Genomic DNA, 19,417 nt, shown 5'->3' with positions numbered 1-19,417 from the left:
GTGGCAGAGGCAGGGTTCAGACCTGGGTCTCACCTCCTCTGCTGTTTCTCGTGTAAGCTGTGTATTTTATCTTCCTCGGGCCTAGCACAGTGTCATGCGCACAGGACGTGCTCAGTGTACGTCCTGACGATCACTGTGGAGCAGGGACGGGGAGAGATCTAAGCCAATGACCTGGAGGAGGGCTGGGCAGGATCCGGAGCAGGTGTTGTCTTTCCGTACATCTGTCTGGTGGAACGCGCTGTCTGTCCAAGGAGGCACTGCCTCACCCACATTGAGCCCTGAGCTGCAGAGACCGCATTGGACGCACCGCTCCCAGCACCCCAGAGAAACCTTCTTGCTGACATCTTCGCCAGATCTCTTCCTCACCTCGACCTCCGAGGCCCTTAGACGGGGAAGAGCAAATCCAGCCGCTCACCTGGACCCCTCTTCCTGGGGACAGGGTGGGTCCCACCGGGAAGATCTGAGCCACCTCTGCCTGGAGTGGTCAGGCAGGGCCTCTGGGAGATGGAGGAGTTTCTTCCCCCTGCGGGGGCTCAGGAAGGGTGCGGAGGCTGGCCCTTCTCCTGCAGCCCTGAGGGAGAAAGGCACGGCCTCCCATCGCAGTCCTAGCCCATGGCGGGGCCTGTCTCAGTTTCTGAGACGGGAAAAGAGAGAGGGCAAGGCAGGCGTGAGGACCGCACAGGACAGCATCCAGTAAAGGAACTAAGGGCCTGGGTAGGGAAGGTGTGAGACCGAGAGAGCAAGCTAGAGGTGTTGGAGCAGCAGAGGCTTCAGCCCCTGCAGGACGGGCGGGTCAGCTGGGTACCTCTCTGAGCCAGGACTTTCTCGAGAACAAGGTGGGAAAACCCCTTTCCTGCCCCCAAACTACTAGATCCTTCCTCTTGAGCCTGTACAGGGGTTTAAGGTGTCTGGCCAAATTTCAGCCCAGACTGTTTGCAGACCACTGCCCGCCTCCTCAGAGCCAATCCGGAGGCCTGGCGCTGACACCCAGCTGTCCCCGGCCTGCCTGCGGCTGTTGGGCTCCTTCCCCTACACGGACGGACAACCTGCCCTGGCCGCCTCGGCCCCTCATTGTCCTGCTAACCACTGTGTAGAAGTTTGGGGCTTCCTTTGACCTTTCCGTTGTGCCTGGTTATGCGGCGGCCACCGGGCTGACACGCCGGCCCTGGCGTCGTTGCCGGGGCAACAGCGCGGGCCCCTGCCCGTGGCCCTGAGCCCGCAGCACTTTCATTCTCTTTCTTTCTTTCCTCCTCGTTCCTCTCTCTCCCCCTCTCTCTCTCTCCCTCTCTCCCTTTCTCTCTCTCTCTCTCTCTCCCTCTCTCTCTCTTTCTCTGTCTTTCTCCTTCTCGCTCTCTTTTTTTTTTCTTCACTCTTTTAACATGGTTTTCCTAAAAAGTTTTTTAATCAATCAAATTTGAGGCAGAAAATAGGTTTTGTCACGCCTGGTCCCGGGGTGGTTTGGCTCTCACTCAGGCTCCTGACAGCTCCTCAATGCAGGAAGGAGGCCAAACAGAATATTTCTCGGGGAAAGTGCCCGTTTCCATGGCACTGCCCCTTGTTGTCTGTGCTGCCCCCCTCCTCAAGCTGCCCGCTGACACGGCCTCAGCCCTGTGAAAGGGCCCGGCCTGGAGACGGACGGGGTGTGTGCGGGTGCCGGAGGGGGCAGGAGACAGCATGGGGGGGCGGGGTAGATGGGCCGCGACAGCTGCCCCGAGCCTCCCCTCTGTGGCCTGCGAGGGCTGGGGAGCAGGTAGGGGCGGCAGGGCTGTGGAGCCTGGCTCGGTGCTGCGTAATCAGCTGAGCCTCATAAATATGGAGCCAGGGAGCCCAGGCTGAGACGCTCGGAAGCCACGTCCCGGATGGTCGGTGGCTCCAGCCAGAGGGGACTGCAGGCGGATGAGGCCTCTTCGGGTCCTGGTACGCTGGTCGCAGCAGCTTCTTCACCCTTGCCTCTCCCCCTTCCCTCCTCTGCAGCCTTTCCCTCCACCACCCTCCCCCGGCCCGCGGCAGCCCCCTCCCTACCATCTTTGGTGCCCTTCCTGCCCTCCCTCACCTCCAGCACCTCCTGTGCCTCTGGTCCCCTCCAGCTCCCAGGCCCACGGTCCCCAACCCCGAGCTCCCTGCAGGCCCTCCGCGCCTTCCCTCTCTACCCCACTTTCCCTCTCCTCCTTCCCACCTCGCCCTTTCACCCTCTCCCCTCTCTTCTACTCTTCTTGCTCTCTTTTGTAATTAATGATTAGTTTTAATTGGTTTGCTTAGGCAGCCTGACAGCAAATGAACAGAAGCCAGCCCAGGGCTGCCAGGCTCGGGTGAGAGACCACTGCACTTCCGAACGGAACCGGCCGGGGGAAGGCCTCAGGCCCCGGCTCTCAGAGGGTGGGTCAGGCCACACCTGGGCTGGCGCAGTGGCCAATGGGAAGAAGGCAGGAGGATCTTCACGCGCACAATCCGGGCTCTGGTCTGTCAACTTTCTCTGTGTGCTTTGTTCTTATTCTCGTCCTCAGATCCCCCTCCATGTTCTCATTTATGTAAGACATTGTCCACATCTTCCGAGTTTAGGGTAAGGTAAAAGGAGAGCAGGGGCCCTGTCTTTAGACTGGGACAGGGCTTAATTCCGATCCCTCGCTGTGGACCTGTGGGGTTAGCAGCTTGACACGTCTGGGCCAAGAGCTTGCCTTGTCACCTGGACGAGAGGGAGCGGGTGACAAGGCTTGTTGTCACTGTTAGCTCAGCTGCCTGCCTGCAGCCAGCTGCCGCAGCCTGGAAGCCAAGCAGACCTGGTTCTGTTTCTGATTTACCGTGTACCTCTGCATAGAACTCAACCTCTTGGTCCTCAGTTTTCTGGTCAGAGTGCTTAGGTTGAAGAACATTGGATGAGTGCAGGATGGGTGGATGGATGGACAGCTGGCAGAGAGTGGCTACGTTGGCCAGGATCCCTGAGCACGTTACTTCTGTTTCTTAGCCTGGAAGGGTTGCACTTAACTTCAGCCTTCCTAAGTGTTGGGGCTCCTGGTCTCCTCTGTGTTTCCCCCCCACCACCCCCCGGCCTCGCAGAACCCTTCCTTAACTGCAGCAGCTTTCTGATTCTCTGCCAGGCCCTGGGTGTGCCCAGTCACTCACTCACACAGGCCAGAACCAAACAGCGGGAGCAGTGAGAGGCAGAGAGTGACAGGGGAAGATGCCTGGGCAGGATGGAGAGAGAAAGTTGAACTTCTCAGGTCCCCACGGGGGTTCCAAAATCCACCCAGTGTCCCAGATCCCACCCAGAGACAGCCTCCCGGCTCCCGTGCGCCAGGCCGCCTGCCCCAGGGCCAGGTGAGGGGCAGGACCCCAGTTCACGTCCTGGTCCCCGCACGGTAGGCATCTCTGCCCCTCCCCATCCCTCCTCCACCCCCAGCCAACTCCTGGAAAGTTTCCTCCCCGATTGTTCTGTGTGATCAGATCTGCAAGTTGCTCTCTAAGCTTCTTGTCACATTTTGACTTAATGAAGTGCAACTGCTGAGGGATTTGGGTTCAGCGCTCCGGTCTCCCGTGCTCCCTTGTTGTCAGAAAACAGGGGTGGTTGGGGACGGCAACACCGCGCTGTGAGTCGTTATCATTCCGGTCAGTCTGTTTAACACAAAATTAAACAAAGAACTAATTAGTGCCTCATGAATTAATAAATGCACAGTTGCTGGGGAGGATGGGAGGGGAGAAGAAGGTGGTGGAAGGGAGATACTGGAGTTGTGGAGTTGGGGGGCTTTGGAGGTTCAAGGGAGGCTGGCCGGGGTGCCTTGAGAGATCTCAGGCGGGCGGGTGTGGGATGGACCGGACAGCGACGACGCCCCGCTGGGCCCCTGGGCGAGCTGGCTGGGCTGTGAGCTCTGACAGCCAAGCCTGCCCAGCGCCTCTCAGCGGAGGCCCAGGGTCTCTCTCCCTTGCCCCGCGGCCCAGCCCTGCTTGGCCTCCACTTCCTCCAGCCCTCCTCTCCGACTGCTTGTTTTTTCCACTCTCCCCACCTCGGCCCCCTCTTCCATCTCAGCAGGGCTCCCCTTTCCTCTCTGCTGCCCCCTCTCTCTGTCTGCCCAGCTCTCTGCAGAATCTTAGCTTCCTACCATCTGGGTCAGATGGGCATCAGAGGCCCATGGGGTGACCCCCCCCCCAACTGCTCGATGCCCACCAGAGCCCGGTGTCCAGCAGGGTGGGCTCTGCCTCAGTGGCACCCTCCGCCCAGGCAGCCCAGCAAAGGCGGCGAAAGCTGGCAGAGGACCCAGCCCTCCTTAGGAGGATGCGTCAAGTACAATTAGCGTTATCTGTCTAAATATGTCCTGGGAACGGGAGGGCGGGTGGCCGGACTGGGTGGCATTCCCGGAGCCCTGTACAAGGTCACCTCACCTCTCGCAATCCCCCCAATCTGATTTGGGGATTACACAGCCTAAGGAAATTGGTGTTATTCCTCTTGCATCATTGATAAGCCACAAAGGAGAGAGTAGGGAGAAAAAAAAAACCTAATAAGCAGAAAACCCTTCCCGGGTATGGGTGGAGCTCTGAAGGCCCACGGGGTGAGAGCGGGGCGGGCTCGGGCAAGGCCAGGTGGGCCCAGGTCAGCAGGCAGAGGGCTCCTTGGGTTTTCTGTCCACACGAGGCGTCTGTCCCATTTGAACCTGGCTCCCCAGACTCACGGGCTGGACAGGAGGGCCTGGGCCTGGCAAGCTGGGCTGAGTCACGTGTTGGCTAAAGACCCCCTACCTTGCTGGGCCATTTTCCCTCTCCCTATGTGGGCCCCCGGCATGGCTTGTGACTCATCTGTAGGACCCCAGGGTGGAAGGTGCTGTCTGCAGCCTATTCCTGGGAGTTGAGGCGTCCTGGTGCCCTGGCCCCTGGTCCACCCTTGCCCCTCAGTCACCCATCTGCTGTAGATTTTCAGGGGCCAAGGGGAAAGAGTGAGGGATGGGTGCTGCTGTATCCTGTCATCGTCCCCAGGCCCTGCTGCTCAGCCACTGCAGCTCCAGGGGAGGACCCCGACCCGCACCCCCGCATCTCTGCCTCCACGGAGGTGTGTGCAGTATGCTCTGACTTTTCTCTCTTTGGTTAGGGGTGTCCTGAGGACCATACTTCCACTGTGATCAGCCCCTGCTGCTTTCTGAATTTTTTCAAATTTCGGTCGGCACGTCCTTCCGGATGGGCCAAAATCAGTGCCCACTCCGCGCGTCTGAATTTTTGGCCACCCTGGAGCATCAGCCCCTTGGCCTGGGGGTGGCAGGGAGCCCTTGGGCACACACTGGGGAGTTGTACGTGTCCTGCCTTGAAAGGCTAAGAGGCTCTTCTCTGTCCCTCCCCAGGATGAAGTGACGCCCCCACTGCGAGAGAGGAGCCTCTAGGACCCGCTACAAGGTAAGGCCTGAGCCCTTCCCTGATCCGTGGGTCCTTCCCCGCAGTGGTGACCACGCGCCTGGTACACGTGTCACCTGGGCTGGGCCCAGTCGTGCCGAGCCCCCAGGGCGGGTCTGGAAGATGGAGACAGGGAATCGGAACCACACTGCGCATTTGAACCTGGCAGGAAAAGGTGACCCCGGTAGAAGGGTCTCGGATTCGTTCTTAGGCTGCAAATGGCCTGGGGACCCGTGGATCGCTGACTCCGGGCATGGAATGTGTTCAAGGCAGCGTGAGGTAAAGGGGCATCTGTGGTGCCGGGGCTCAGCCGCCCGGCAGTACCGCGCCCGGCTCTCTGCAGTGCTGTCTGCCCGCCGTGGCTGCTGCCAGCTCTCCTGGAAGCTCTGCTTGTGGCTCGTGCTTGGGGAACCGCGTGGACCTGAAAGCCCTAGGAGTCCTCTCTCCTGGGAAGCGGCCGGCCCCGTGGCCTCCTCCTTCTTCCGTGGGAGGCTGGCAGGGAGGAGGCCCCGGGCCCTGAGCCCAGATCAGGCTGCTGCCCTTCCCTTCCCCAGGCACTGGGCTCCCCTGGCCTGGCCGGGCCTTCACAGGCTGTCTCAGTTCTCGGGTGGCTCGAGGAACCTCGGGGCCACCGGGCCTCGGCCCCAGGCAGCGCCGTGTCAGAGGTGACCGGTGGAACGCCAGTGTTATGTAAATAGCGGGGCCTGCCCGGCGGGCGAGCTGGCTGGCTGCAGCCATCCATCATCCGTGCTCGGCGGGGCGGGGGACAGACACGGCACCGTGCGCCTGGCTCCAAACCTGTTTGTTTTCCCTTTGTCTCACGCATTTCGGGGGCCCGGCTGTGACCGGCTCTGGGTTTTGTCCTGCTGGCCCCCTCCCCCGGGAGGACGGGGGAAGGGAGGAGATCCGCGAGGCTCCCACCGCGGCATCCCTTTCGGACTTCAAAGGCTCCCCCAGCATTGTCTGTGCCGGCGGGCAGTGGCCCTGAAAACGTGATCAGAGGCGGCCGGTGTAGGGCAGGCCCGGCCCGCGCCCTGCGCTCTCACTGGGGCCTGTGGATTCCTCCCTTTGCCGCCAGCACCACCCTGGTTACAGCTCTGCTCCCCGGGCCTCTCTCCTCGCCTTTCTCTCCCCTGGCATCCCTTCTGGCCAGCCCGACTCTGCTGCTGCCCCACTCCCGTCCTCTCTTAGCCAGAGCCCAGCACCTCTCTCCTGGCATCAAGACTCCTAGCATGTTGAGAGCTTCAACTCTCCGCCCCTTCATATCATCCCTGAGACTCTGAAGCACAGTGGAGGGCTTAGGATGCTGGGAGCTGGGATGGACCGGTTCCTGGACATCTGTTTCCCATCCAGCCCTTGTTCTCTTTCCCTTCTTTTTCTCCACCCTCTGCTGGTAATGAGAACCTGATTTCCTCCTGAGCCCTCTGCCCAGCCCTTCCTTCCACTTCTTGGCAAGGTTCAGATTGGCTACTTCTGTCCTGAAAGTCAGCCCCAGGTGCTTCCATTCTCTGGAGCAAGGCTTGGCAAAGTATGACCAGAGGGCCAAATTTGGCCCACTGCCTGTTTTTGTAAATAAAGTTTTATTGGAACACAGCCACACCCACTCACCTGCATATCAATTACGGCTGCTTTCACTCTATGATGGCGGACCTGAGTAGCTACAACAGAGCATGTTTGGCCTGAAAAGCCTAGACTATTTATCTGGCCCTTTATAGGAAAAGTTTATTTGTCTCTCCCTCTGGGGTTTCTGGCTCCTGCCCTCGGCTCTTTTTTTTTTTTTTTTCCAGTGGTAAAATATGCACACCATGAAATTTACCATTGTAACCATTTTTAAGTGTGCAGTTCCCTAGCATTAAGTACGTTCACAGTGCTGTGCAACCATCATCCTGCTCTGTGCTCGTGTCTTGCTCTGAGGGGCCCGGGCAGTTGTCAGGGAGCCCTGTCCCTGAGGTTGCGGGGCTGCTTGCAGTCCTGGTCCCTTTGGGGCTGCCCTTTCTCTCTCTGCTCTTTGTAGGACCTCATCTCCTGCTCAGTCCCACCTACCTAGAAGTCCCGGCTTGTCCTCTCCTTGACAGCCACTGTTTCCTCAGATCTCTTGCTCCCAGCATCCAGCAGCCTTGTGTCTCCATCCTGTAGCCTTTAGCAAGTTCTCAGAGCCACAGTTTCCTCTTCTGCAATGTGAGCAGAATATCTACTTTGCTGGGTTATTGAGACAAGCGAGTGAGTTAATGGGGCCGAAGGTGTCTAGCCCGGGGCCTGACAGGTAGGCAGCGCCTGCGTTCCCTCCTTCCTTCATTCCTTTTCACCTGCCAGAGCCTCGGTCTCCACCATGCATGTAGGAGCCAGCAGTCATCCCTAGGCAGGCTCCATGCAGCCCCCCACCCCTGGCCCGGGACCACTGAGTCCCTCACCTTGGAGAAGCTGAGGCTCCTCGCTTGAGCGAGGGCTGTGGAAGAAAAATGCCGCACGGGTGGTGGACTGGGGGTCACTGGAGTTCTCAGGTCGGTCCCGGGTCCTCCATGTCTGCTGCAGGGCCCCGGGAAGTCGCATAACCTCTCGAGCACCAGTTTCTCTCTCTGTAAAATGGAGCCCTGACCACCACGCTCTCTGCTTTGCAGCCTTGTTGCAAGTACGAACTAGGATGCATAGGGGAAAGCTGTGGGGTCTGCTGAGAGCAAAGCAAGCCAAGGGAAGAGTCCGGATCTGAACTTGGGCCCATTCTGGGGCAGTTGGGACCCAGTCTGCAGTTCTGTGGAGAAGGCCCTGGACGTTGCGTGGTGGGCACACGCTCAGTGCAGGGGCAGGGACCAAGGCTGCACACTGCTAGCGCTGTGAGCTAATCCGGGAGCCAGGCTCCAAGCCCTAGAGGAGAGGCTGGCAGGGAGGGGGAAGGGGGGAGCGGGAAGGAAACTGAAGCTGTGCAGCAGTCAGAGGTCTGAGACGAGCTGGGAGCCAGGTCCCCGCACAGCTCACCCGTTGCCCTTTCCCGCTGCTCTGTCGCCGGCTCTCTTACTGTCCTCTTTTCACGGGCTCCTGGCCTTTTGTAGATCTGTTTTCCCCTCCAAGCCTTCTCTCTGCATCCCGTTCGTTTCTCTTCCTCCTCACCTTCCCACCGCCAACTCCATGGCGCTCTTTCTTTCTCCCTCTCTCTCCTTTTCATCTACTCCGAAGGCTTTACTTTACTTCCTTGTCACCCTAATTGATTGCATTAACCTTTCAGCGTATTGGATTTCCTCGGCATCGTGCAGAGAGCCCTGCGCAATATGCTTATAATCTGAGCCATAATGGACATTTTGCAGTCAACAAGCCCCTTCTCCCATCTCTGCCATCGCTCCCGTTGACATCTCTCTTGCCCAGGCCACCACGGCCACTTCCCCTGCCAGCAGGGGTGGGGCAGTGGAATAGGGCTGGGAGGAAGCAGGCAGAGCTTGGACCCACCAGTGGATTTCCCTGCCTCTCCCCTCCTGGCTCTGCCCCTGGCCCTGCCTCTGCTTTTGCAAGTCCCCCAGGTCCTTGCCTTGTGAGTCTCTCTGCTCCTGGGACTCTCCGCCCAATGAGTGGCTGATGGAGCCAGCTTGGATTCAGCGAATAAGAGAGTCCCCTGTTTCCACCCAGTGGTCCTCAGAGGAAACCTCGCTTGCCCGGGAGGCTCTGGAGAAAGGTGGTGGTGACCACTTCAGGAGGTGGGGAGTAGCTGAGAGGAAGCGTCTGAGACCTCTGGGCTTGCCTGGCCCCTGAGCTAACCAGAGGCCTCTTTGGATCTTCTGGAAGCTGGGCCCACTCCTGGAAAGGTGTGGGAGTGCAGAGGAGACAGAAAGAAGGGGATCTGCCGAAGGCAAGGGAAGAGAGACAAAGACCCTGCTGGGGCTGGCCTGGGTGCTCCGGGCGGCAGCGGCTCCTCCCACTGGGCGAGGAAGCAGACTCGTGGCCACATTCGGGCCCTGTCTCCTACACTGGTCCCAGGATTGTGTGATTGGGATCCTTGGTGGGCGATGTCTCAGTCTCTGTTTCTCATCTGATGCTTGTCAGTAGCTTTGAGCAGACCCCCCTGGCTTTATCAAAGGAAGAGAGACGTGATCCTGGCAACAGGTCTGTAAGCCAGAGAGAAACCTCTACAGGGCAGGAGGGCTTGGCCTTACAGGAGACTGGCACGGGAGAGGCGAGAGGAAATGAGAGCTGGCTTCTCAGGTTGGTAAGAATGGGCTCCCTCTGGTGAGTTCCCAGATGGGCACCTGCTCGTCCAGCATCAGGCAGAGGAGCCAGCCCATGCCCGCTGCCTAGTCCTGGGATCTCAGTGAGTCCTGGCCCCGGAGGTCCTGGCCAGGGCTGCCAGCCCTCAGACCCGCAGCCCAGTCAGCTGAGTCTTCATTCATAACGGGATGGACATCAGGTTGAATACATTAGTGTCAGGCCAGAGGAGCAGGATGGAAGCTCCCCTTAGCCCTGGTGGTACTTCTTCTCCCCCGAACTGCCCTCTCTCTGCTCCCTGCCCACATCATCTTCTCCTTCTGACCAACCCCCCTCCTCCCATCACTCCATCACTCCGAAGGGCAGGCTTTGGCAAGAGGGGGCCAGACCTAGGTTCTTCCCATCCTCTCCCAGTGATTTTGGGGGTGGGCAGAGAGCGCAGCAGGGAGAAACCAAGCAGCGAATTAAAGTTTGGTGATTGTCAGTGTCAGGAGAAGCTAAATAACCCTGTAACTAGTATGAAGGTGAATTCACGGTCTGCCGCACATGGAAAATATGCGTGCTCTGTGAGACGGGGAGAGTGAGCAGAGAGTCTGCCTGCCACGGTGGGCAGCCTCCTCTCCAGGGACGCGGGCGGGGAGGCAGGAGGAGGGCCATGCACTCTCCCATCCCTGCCAGGGAGCAGTCGCCCAGGAGCCCCAACCAAGTACTGGGGGCGGGCAGCTCAGCTGCTTGACAACCTGCTGGCCCGGCCCCAAGGCCCCAGGTAGACATTTGGAAGCCCCAGCAGTATGAGTTCGTGGATAAGAGCCCAGGCCCCAGGATGCCAGCCCATCCTCCGCGATCCACATGAGTGACTACTCGTGAATCCTTACTGAGTGCTACTCTGTGCCAGGCTATGTGCTCTGTATGCCCTTATGACAGCTCGATGCAGTAAGTGCTGTTATCATTCCCCCTTTTTATCCCCACTTTTTTATAACCACTTTATTGAGACATAATTCACATACCAAGTGTACAGTTCTGTGGTTTTTAGTATATTCCCAAGGTTGTGCCACCATCACCACTATCTAATTTTAGACTATCTCCATCACCCCAGAAGGAAAGCCCGTACTCATTAGCAGTCACTCTCCATTCTCCCCTACCCTCAGCCCTCGGCAGTCACTAATTATCATTGACTTTGATGCTGAGAAAATGGAGGCTCGGAGAGGCTCAGTGACTTGACTGAGGTTGCACAGCTGGTGAGAGATAGAGCTAGGGTTTGAACCCAGGTAGTGGGACTCCAGTGCCCGTGCTCCGTGAGGGACTGCCCGATGTCCTGGCTGCCTACCCCCCACCACGTGCCCTACCAGATGTTTCTAACAGCATGGACTCAGGCCTGTATGAGCACCATCCAGACACGTAGGCCCAGGTGGCAACACGCATCTCTCTCCCCAGGTATACTTGGGATTCCACGTAGAAAAAGCCACACGCCTCAGAAGGACAGCCAGCCTCCCCTCTTCCCCAGCCAAGCTCCTGGAAGGGAGGGCTGCCACACGAATTCGCAGCAGCAGGGGAGCCCAAGTGGCCAATGAGACCTAGGTGGTTTGGAGCTTTAAGATGAAAAATCCCCATTATTTCCTGTAGCTGATAATTGTAACTGAAATAAAATGCCAACATAACATTCCAGAAAAGGTCCCTGCCCAGGTTGGGGCCACAGGCTGGGCCACGTCCCTGGGGGCAACGCAGCGAGCTCAGTTCCCCGCATCCCACTTTCTCTGTTTTTTCTTCTCTCTCTCTCTCCTGTCTTTTTCTCACTCCCTCTGCTTCTGTCCTGTTTCTTCTCGCCTTTTTTTCCTCCTGCCTGCCTCTTTCTTCTTCACATGCCCACTTTCCCACCCCAAAACGTTAAAAAAACAAAACAACCCAAAACAACTTTTTGTGACCACACTCTTGCACTTGCAAGATTTGGGAATTAATGTGAAACTGTTACTGCCTCTGATAAGAGATAAATACAAGGATGAGAGACAAAGGGAAAGGTAGAGAATTGAGTCTGTTGGATTTGGTTTGGGGTTTTTTCCTCCTTCTTCTCTCTCCCTCCAAAGCGGAGGATCCGGCCGGGCCAGTTTGGATATTTATTAAGAAAAAGCCAAAGATAATTAACTTTTTTGTTTTTGTTTTGTTTGCGGGTGCCTCCCCTGCTGGCACTCCTGACTGCCTGGCAAATTAAACCTGCTCCCTGCTCCCTGGGTGCTGGGCTGCTGGCAGCTCGGCTCCTGGCAGCTCGGCTCCGGGCTGCCCTGAAACTGCTGGGCCCAGCAGCTGCCCACCCAGCCACCCACCTTGGGTTTCAGATCTAGGGTCCCTTTATGCTACCACCGGTGCCACCTCCCCAGGCTCTTCTGACTCCTAGAGCAGGCTTTAGAGTGGGGTAAGTGGCCTGCGGGTGCGGGGGTGTAGGGGGGGTGAGAGAGGAGGGGCTACCGTTGTGGTTATGGCCAGCACTTCCCTAAAAGGAGATGGGGGCGAAAGAGAGAGTTCTCCCGCGGGGCAAGGGTATTCCTTCTGGCCGGTTCAGCCGGTCAGCTTCCCAGAAGAGGGTAAGAACGAGGAATGAGCTGGAAGTACAGGGAGAGGCCAAATTTGGGCCATGTCCATCCCCAGCTCTTCTCTCAGGAGGCTGGTACACAGCCAGGACCCATGGCTCCTGGGAATGCTCTGGAGAAGGCTTGGGGCCACGGAACCCTCCCGTGATGTCTGGCCACCCTCAACATCGGGTTCCATCCTACTCCCACCTCTGACCCAGCCCAGGCCATCTGGGGGCCCGGCTGGGTGGTCAGAGAGCCAGCAAGTGAGTAAGAAGCCGGCTGCCTCTGGTCTGCTGCCCTGAGGCCAAGCTGTGACCTGGGCCCGAGCCATGTCCACGGGCCAAGAAGGTAGCAGTTATAGACCTCACTCTCCGTGGGGGACAAAGTTGAGGGCATCTCAGGAGCCAGGACAGCCAGTGAGGACGCGAGTCCTCTCTAGGGGCCAGCCCAGCTCCAGCTGCTTGGGGTTGGAGGTGTGCTTTGCCCCTCTGTTAAATTAATATGCCTCAGCGCCGCCGCCGCCACCCCCCCCGCCCCCGCCGCCGACAGGGCCCTCTCCTCTGCCCCGCTGGCTTCGTCCTCAACCTGGCAAGTAGGCAGTGGTGTGCTGTCCCTCCAGGTGGGGAACCTGCTTTGGAGCTGGGCACAGAGAGTAGGGCATTTTCCGAGGATTTTGCTGGCCCCCCCTTTTTTTCTCTGAAATATAAGGATGTGCAGTTTTTTTGGTTTCAATTTAGCATTGGAGAATTTTATAATTTAGTAATTAAAATCTCTGATAGGCTTTAGAAATTGCAGCTAATTGAATTTAATGGGAAGATGATTTTCAATTTTATTTGATTACCGGGACCCCTGGCATCGGTATTTATGGGAAAAAAATGGGAAATGTGCTGTGTGGGCTAAGATGGCATAATTGAATTAGGGATAATCGGATTTCTCCGTCATGAATTTCACTATAATTTTCCTATAATTTTCCATTAGATATCTAGTTTACAAATATTCACAAAGAAATGAAGCTCTTTCGGAATGGAGATTGCTGGCTAACAGGATTACGGGGCTGAGCGTGCGGCCGTGCCAGCCCCTAGACCGCCATAATGCGATCCCTGTATCTGCCTTACACTTAGCTCGAGCCTGGCCTCAGCCCCTCGCTCCGCCACCCACTTTGCTGTGCCTCTCCGCTCTTTGTTTCCTCTTCATCCGCGTTTACCCCCTGCCCCGATACCCACCCGTCCCAGGCCCATGACCTCTCGTGCCCTACTGGCAGGCCATCCCATCCCCGTGCCGTGGCATCTGGGCTCTGCCCTCCGTCCCCACCATCCTTCCCATCCACACTTCGCTCACTCAAGGCTCCCCCCGACCCCTCCCGCCGCCCGCCTGGGGAGCGCACTCACACGCAGGCACACAGACTCCCCCGCAGGTGCGAACATGCTTGCGCACATGCACCCGCAGTCGTCTGGGTCTGGCCAAGGCTCCTGTGTCCTGGCCCAGTCGCCTCAGAGGGAACCAGTTTATTGGGATCCTGGGGTGGGGTGCAGGAACAAAAGGAGCTTTGTTCAAGTTTATGTGAAAGTTACAAATTCAAAATGAGAGCAGATAAAGCATGAGATACCTGTTGTGTAAATAGGCTGGTGAGTGAGAAGTCCCCGGGCTCGGGAGGGAGAGAGACTGAGTGGGCAAACTGGGGACGCGAGGGCGCCGGGAGCCAGTGAGGGAAGGTTGTCCTGGGACAGCCGACAGGTTCCCCTGGACCCGTGTGAGGGGCCCGGTGGGTGGCACTGCTGGGCAGGGCTCCACGTTTTCCCTTGGAGGTGGGGTGTGAGAGGAGGAGCTGGTGGCTCTGGGCCCAGGGCCTCGAGACCAGGAGGAATTGTGGCACTGGGCTTTCCATTCCCCGGGCCCGAGGCACAGAAACTGTGGCCTGGCCTCAGGGTCGAAGAGGTGTTACCACATCAGGGTTCTCAAGGCAAAGTGGGCCATAGACTCAGAGGTGCCAGGGTTCTGGGCCTTGGTATGAGTACACACACGGAGAGGAAGAGAAATCGGGGGACCCCTCCATGACACGGCCTCAGCCTTCTCAAATCTCAAATCATAACATGCTAAGATGGCCTCATTTTCTGTGCCTCTCAGGAAGGCCCCTCGCTCTTGGGCAGAGCCTCTTAAGCCTGCAGTGGCTGATTGTGGCCATCGTCTTGGCAGAGCTGAGGCTCTCCGGGCAGCTCACGCCTCCCTCTACCACTGGCTGTGCTTGGCGAGCCCCTCTCGCCCGCCCTGCCTGTTCCGCCTTCCGTCGGGCTCTCTCAGTTCTATCCCTTCAGCCATTCCTCTCCAGCCTTTGTCCACCAGAGGCCCCCAAGTTATTGTGCAGCCAATCCTGTTGGTCCTGCGTGAGTGACTGGAAGGCATGCCCTCCCGTGCCCCGACCACCGTCAGCAGAAGCCGAGAAGGACATTCATAGGGAGCCCATAGGCTGTGGGGGTCACATATGCAGGGAGCTCCCCATACGTGCACATTTCAGATGCACCCATGAATCACCCTTCTACCCCTACGTCTTCAGGCTTCCTTCTACATCCCAGTTGCTCAGATGGGGAAGCAGACACTTCAGGACTGGGATTTGGGTTTGACTGACTGCTGTTACAACCCAAAGCTGTAAGCCTTGCTTTGGGGAGTCATGGGTGGGAGAACCCAGCGGCATGTGTGTACCCCAGAGCAGTCCTGGACACCGCAGTGCCCTCTCTGAGATCGCACCTGGGGAGAATCTCATGGTCCTTGCTGCCTGGTTGCCCTGTGCCAGCAGTTGTACCAGCCTCTGGGGAGCACAGGGCTTGGTTTGTTTAAGGAGCTCTGCTCCCTTGTTCAGGGTTTTAGGACTGGGGGACACTCAGAGCTCCTGGGCCTCTCCAGCTACTCGTCCTCCATAGGCATGGAGCAGGTCTGAAGTGTAGAGGGCCGTGTGACAACCAGGAATGGGGGCTGCCAAGAAGGCAACAGGGAGAGCAGTCGAATGGGGGAGGGATGCTAATCCCCCTGTGAGGCCATTTGGAACTAAAGTGCAATCTAAAAAGTAAATAAGTAAATAAAGGGAGAAGAAAAATAAGGGGAAAGTGGGAAAAAGAGTAGATTGTTAACTCCCTGACTTGCCCCAAGGCCTCCCTGGGCCCTTCCCTTTGCAAAATAGAAATACTGCAAAAATAGTCCAGCGCCATTTTGCTGAATGCTGCCCGAAGACCAGAGAAAAGCAAGCCTGGGTTCTGGTCTCCTCCCCTCATTGAAGGCAGTGTGGCTTCCCCTGAAACAGGAGAGGGGAGGAAGGCAGCAGGGTGGCTGCAGAAGGGACAGAGGGAGAGCTGGGGACAGTGAGATCCAGGTACTTCACAAGCAAAACTGCCCACCTTCCTGCTCGCCTGCCTCCTTCCTTGCCCCCCACCCAGTGGGTAACTTAGGTGACTAAAATTTAAGGAATCTCAACATAATCTGGCTGCAGCAGGGACATCTGGGGACCGAAAGATATACCCAAGTGCTTTCTCTGAGGGGAAAGGAGGGCAAGGAGAGAAGTTGCCCTGGTCCAGCGATGAACTGGCAGACAGGAAATGCGGCGATGTTAGAGGGGCAGGTGGCAGGACGCTGGCTCCTTGGTTGAGGGTTGTCTGTGCCCTGTCTGCCAGGGCCCCGCATGGGAGGTGGCAGAGGCAAGAGGGCCGGTTGGCAGCCCAAGTGACAGCGCGGATCCGTGGTGGGGGCCCTCGGAGGACAGGCGGCCAAGGCAGGGTGAGGGAGGAAGGAGGTGCCGTCCCCCACTGCGGGGCTGGGGGCGGGAAGGCCTGGAGAGCAGTGATGTCGCGCGGAGCCGGGGTCCACCCGGAATCGGGGTGGGGGCGGGGGAGCCAGGTCTCATTTAAAGGCGAAGACAAACCAAAGTGGCGGAGCGGAGCCCTGGGGGTCCCCGCACTCGTGAAGCCTGCGGCGGGTACGGTGTGCGGAACAGCGCGTGGCCGATGCGAGTGTTCCCCGGGACACCCAGGCCCAAGGCCCCAGAGTCTTTCCTCCTCAGAGCTAAAAAACACCACCACCAACAGCAGCAGGAAGAGATTCAGGGATGGGGAGGAAACAAAACGCCTGGTACTCCAGAGCACCCAGAGCCCGGGGGGCGCACCAGGGCGCGCGGCTCGGTGGGCGCGACCCCGCGGCGCTCACACCTGCGCCCGCCGGTGCGGAAAAGTTTGCTCGGCTGCGCGCGCCGCGAGCCCTCGGCCGGCCGGCGCCTGGGAGTGAGTCCGCGCGGCCGCCATCGAGTCGCGCTCGCGGGGCCGGAGCGCCGAGGAGAGCGTGCGAGCGCGCGCGCGCCCGCCCGCCGGCGTCCGGCCAGAGTTGGCGCGGGGGCGCGAGCGCGGGCCGCCGGGTCCTCTCGGACCGCCGCGTCCCCCTCCCGCCTCCCCCTCCCTCCCGTCCCCAGGCGCCGAGTCCCCGCCTCCCTCCTCCGAAGTCTAAGGTTTGGGGGCAATCGCTGAGCCAATAAGGCGGGCCGCCCGGGCCGGTGCGCTGATCGCGCGCACGAGCGTGAGGGAGCGGGCGCGGGGCGAGGGCGCGCGTGTGAGGAGCGCGCGCGGGAACGGACGGAGGCGCGCCTGAAGGAGCCGGCGCGGGGCGGGCGAGCGCGAGCCCATTCACTCCAGCCTGCCGCGGGCGGGCGCGAGCGCGGGCGGGCCGATCTCTGCTCTTTCACCTGCCGGGGCGGTGCGGGCCGGGCCGGGAGGAGGCGGTGCCGCGGCCGCCCTGCCAATCACCTCGGCGCCTGGCAGCGCCCCCGGCCGCTCCCGCCCGCCCGCTCCCTCCTGCCAAACTGTTACCCTGAGTGTTACCGTCAGGAGCAATGACATCAGGGCTTTAAAACAACTTGTTATTCGGGGAGTAATCAGTCGCAATTAGGCATTAATTAAGTATTATGAAAGTTGATTATTTAAGTGAATTCGGCTTTCGACTCTCCGACTATGGTGAGTGCCGGAGTGGGGCGGGGGAGGGCAGGGGGCGCCGCCGCGGGGCTTCGACCCTGGCGCGGGGGCGGGGGCGGCGGGAGCGGGGCCGGGCGCGGGTGGGGGCGCCCCTCGGCCTCGGGGGCCGGCCGGGCCCCCCGACCCGGGCCGCGTCTATAAATAGTTTCTCTTTTAGTTTAATAAACTCGAGAGCAGAGAGGAGCTGCTTTGAGTGTGCAGTGCCGGAGCGCCAGAGAGAGAGGGGCGGGAGGGAGAAACTTTCGCTCTCCCTCCGGGTCTCCCTTCTCATTTCTCCCCCAGGCCCGGGGACTTGACCGCCCCTCGATGGGGGGAGGGTGCGGAGAGCGGAGGGGGAAAGCTGGGGTGGGTAGTGGGGGGCACTGCAAGAGACTAAACAGATTTCTTTTCTTTCCTCTTCTTTTTTTGGCGTTCCTCGAAGAGTTTGGGACCAAAGAGAGGAGAATGGATCTTGGTACAGGTACCGGCCGGTGGGAGCCAGGGGTGGCTCTTTCACTTTTCTTTCGGTTCTTTTACGGAAGTTATTATTTTTAGCCCAATGAGGTAGCAGCTGAGCGGGGCGGGGCGGGGGGGTGGTGGGCTGGTCTGGAGAGGGTCCGGTGCGGGCTGCGCTTCTTGCCTGGGTTTCTGGATTGTGAGGCTTCCGATGATATTATTGTTATTATTTGTTACTTGCTTAGGTGCTGTGACTAATTTGATGCTTGTCATTGTGAAAGAACCTAGGGGAGAGGGAGCTGGGGGGCACCCAGAGAGAGGATTTAGGGGGTTTTCGTGGGGTTTTTGTTTTTTGTTCTCCGTGTTTTTTGAACGGCTGCGTGTTTTTTCTGTTTTTTTTTTCCTTCTCCAGCAAAGATCTCTGTGTGTCTGGCTGTGGGGTGTGTGTTTTTATTTTTTTAGTGGGGGATGGTTTAGTTTTTGAAAGCAGCGTCCTGTTGGGAAAGGCGGTTAGTCTGGTTTCGGGGCGACTCTCTCAAGGTAAAGGAATTTAATTTATGTGGGACAAGGCTGTGGCGGATGATCAAGCTGCTTATTATGGCTAATGAGTATTTTTCACCTGAGAATCCGTGGGATGAGGCGGCTGTTATCAGTTCAAAGTGAGGGGCCCAGGACTCTCTCCCATCCCCCTTAGCCCCTGCCCTGGGAGAGGGTAGACCAGACAAACTACTGAATTTGGACGTATGGGTTTTGGGGGGCCTAGCATGGCGCCTAGGTTAGGGTTCCACATAGCATAGTGCTGGCCTGGAGCAGAGTTTATGCTGAGATTTTGGTGTGTTATTGGTTTTAATCTAATTGTATTCAACATTTCTCTTCTCTTCCTATCTGAGGTTCTAATCTGAGTCCAGAGTGAGGTTTACTGTACGTTCTTCAGGCTTTCCCTTAGCCCTCTGTACTGAAATGGAATTTTGACCAGGACCCTCATCCTAGGCTGACAAAAGCGCTGTCTTCTTGCTAAATGTCTTTAAAAGAAGTCAGTGATAAACAGGTTCATAATTCATTGAGATTGATCTCTGAACCCTTCTGTTTCATTTATAGAAGGTGGTATCGGTGGCTGTTAGAGTGGTTGTTTATAACGGCCCAAGTTCATGGCATTGCCCCTTGGGATCCATGGGCTGACATTTGACCTCCTGAAGTCAAAAGGGAGTGGGCAGAGAGGGCAGGAGGCAGTACTAGGGGGCCCAGGATGCGTGACAGGACATGGCAGCGGCTTTGGGAAGAAGGGAAGTGTGTTTGTTGGGGAAGGAATGTTAATACTGTGTCCAGCCAGGTGTGATCTTGGAGAATTCGATGTGGAGGTCCTGGGGACCTCTGTGCCCAGGAAGGGTGCAACAACCCCTGCTGGGCAAAGTGGTTAAGGTGTCTAAGGCCACTGCTGCCACCCTGCCCCTCCCTGCCCTTCACTCCCACAGAGAAGCAGGCCCCCCCCACCTCTAATCAGGTGTCTCATCGCCTCCCTCTCAGGCCCCACCCCCTTTCTTCAGAAATGCCCCCCACCCACCCCCCGTCCCAACTAAGAAGCAGACCTTATAGATGGGCCGGTGGTGGTAACGCACCACCCCCTACCTGGGGCAGGTGAGCCTCTGCTTGTGGGCAGGCACAGGGGACCTAGGCATTACTCGGCTGGAAGTCGGGCCCTCAGCTTCCAACTTCTAACCCAGATGCCAACTGGAGCTGGAGTCCATCCTCCTGCCCTATACCCACCTGCTGTTGGGGCACGACTCCAAAGCCCTTCCGTAGGGTGTCCCCAACTGGAGAGAGGGGCTCCTGGGCCTGCAGGTGGCAGAACCTCTTGTA

At 58.4% G+C, this 19,417-nt stretch overlaps 1 long non-coding RNA gene across 3 annotated transcripts in view; it reads left to right on the top strand.

The window, feature by feature from the left end:
* Window positions 1-17,590, top strand: part of LOC114484799 (uncharacterized) — a 94,829-nt gene extending 77,239 nt beyond the window's left edge. For all 3 annotated transcript variants that reach the window (XR_008616500.1, XR_003678123.2, XR_008616501.1), the window contains 2 exons: window positions 5,322-5,373; window positions 17,547-17,590. This is a non-coding gene — a long non-coding RNA (uncharacterized lncRNA). The remainder of the gene's footprint in view (window positions 1-5,321; window positions 5,374-17,546) is intronic.
* The last annotated feature ends 1,827 nt before the right edge of the window (window positions 17,591-19,417 follow it).

Source organism: Physeter macrocephalus, unplaced genomic scaffold, assembly GCF_002837175.3.
Source record: "Physeter macrocephalus isolate SW-GA unplaced genomic scaffold, ASM283717v5 random_36, whole genome shotgun sequence".
In the NCBI taxonomy this organism is placed as follows: Eukaryota; Metazoa; Chordata; class Mammalia; order Artiodactyla; family Physeteridae; genus Physeter; species Physeter macrocephalus.
The sequence above is the reverse complement of the archived record's forward strand: the minus strand, read 5'-3'. Positions and strand labels throughout refer to the sequence as shown.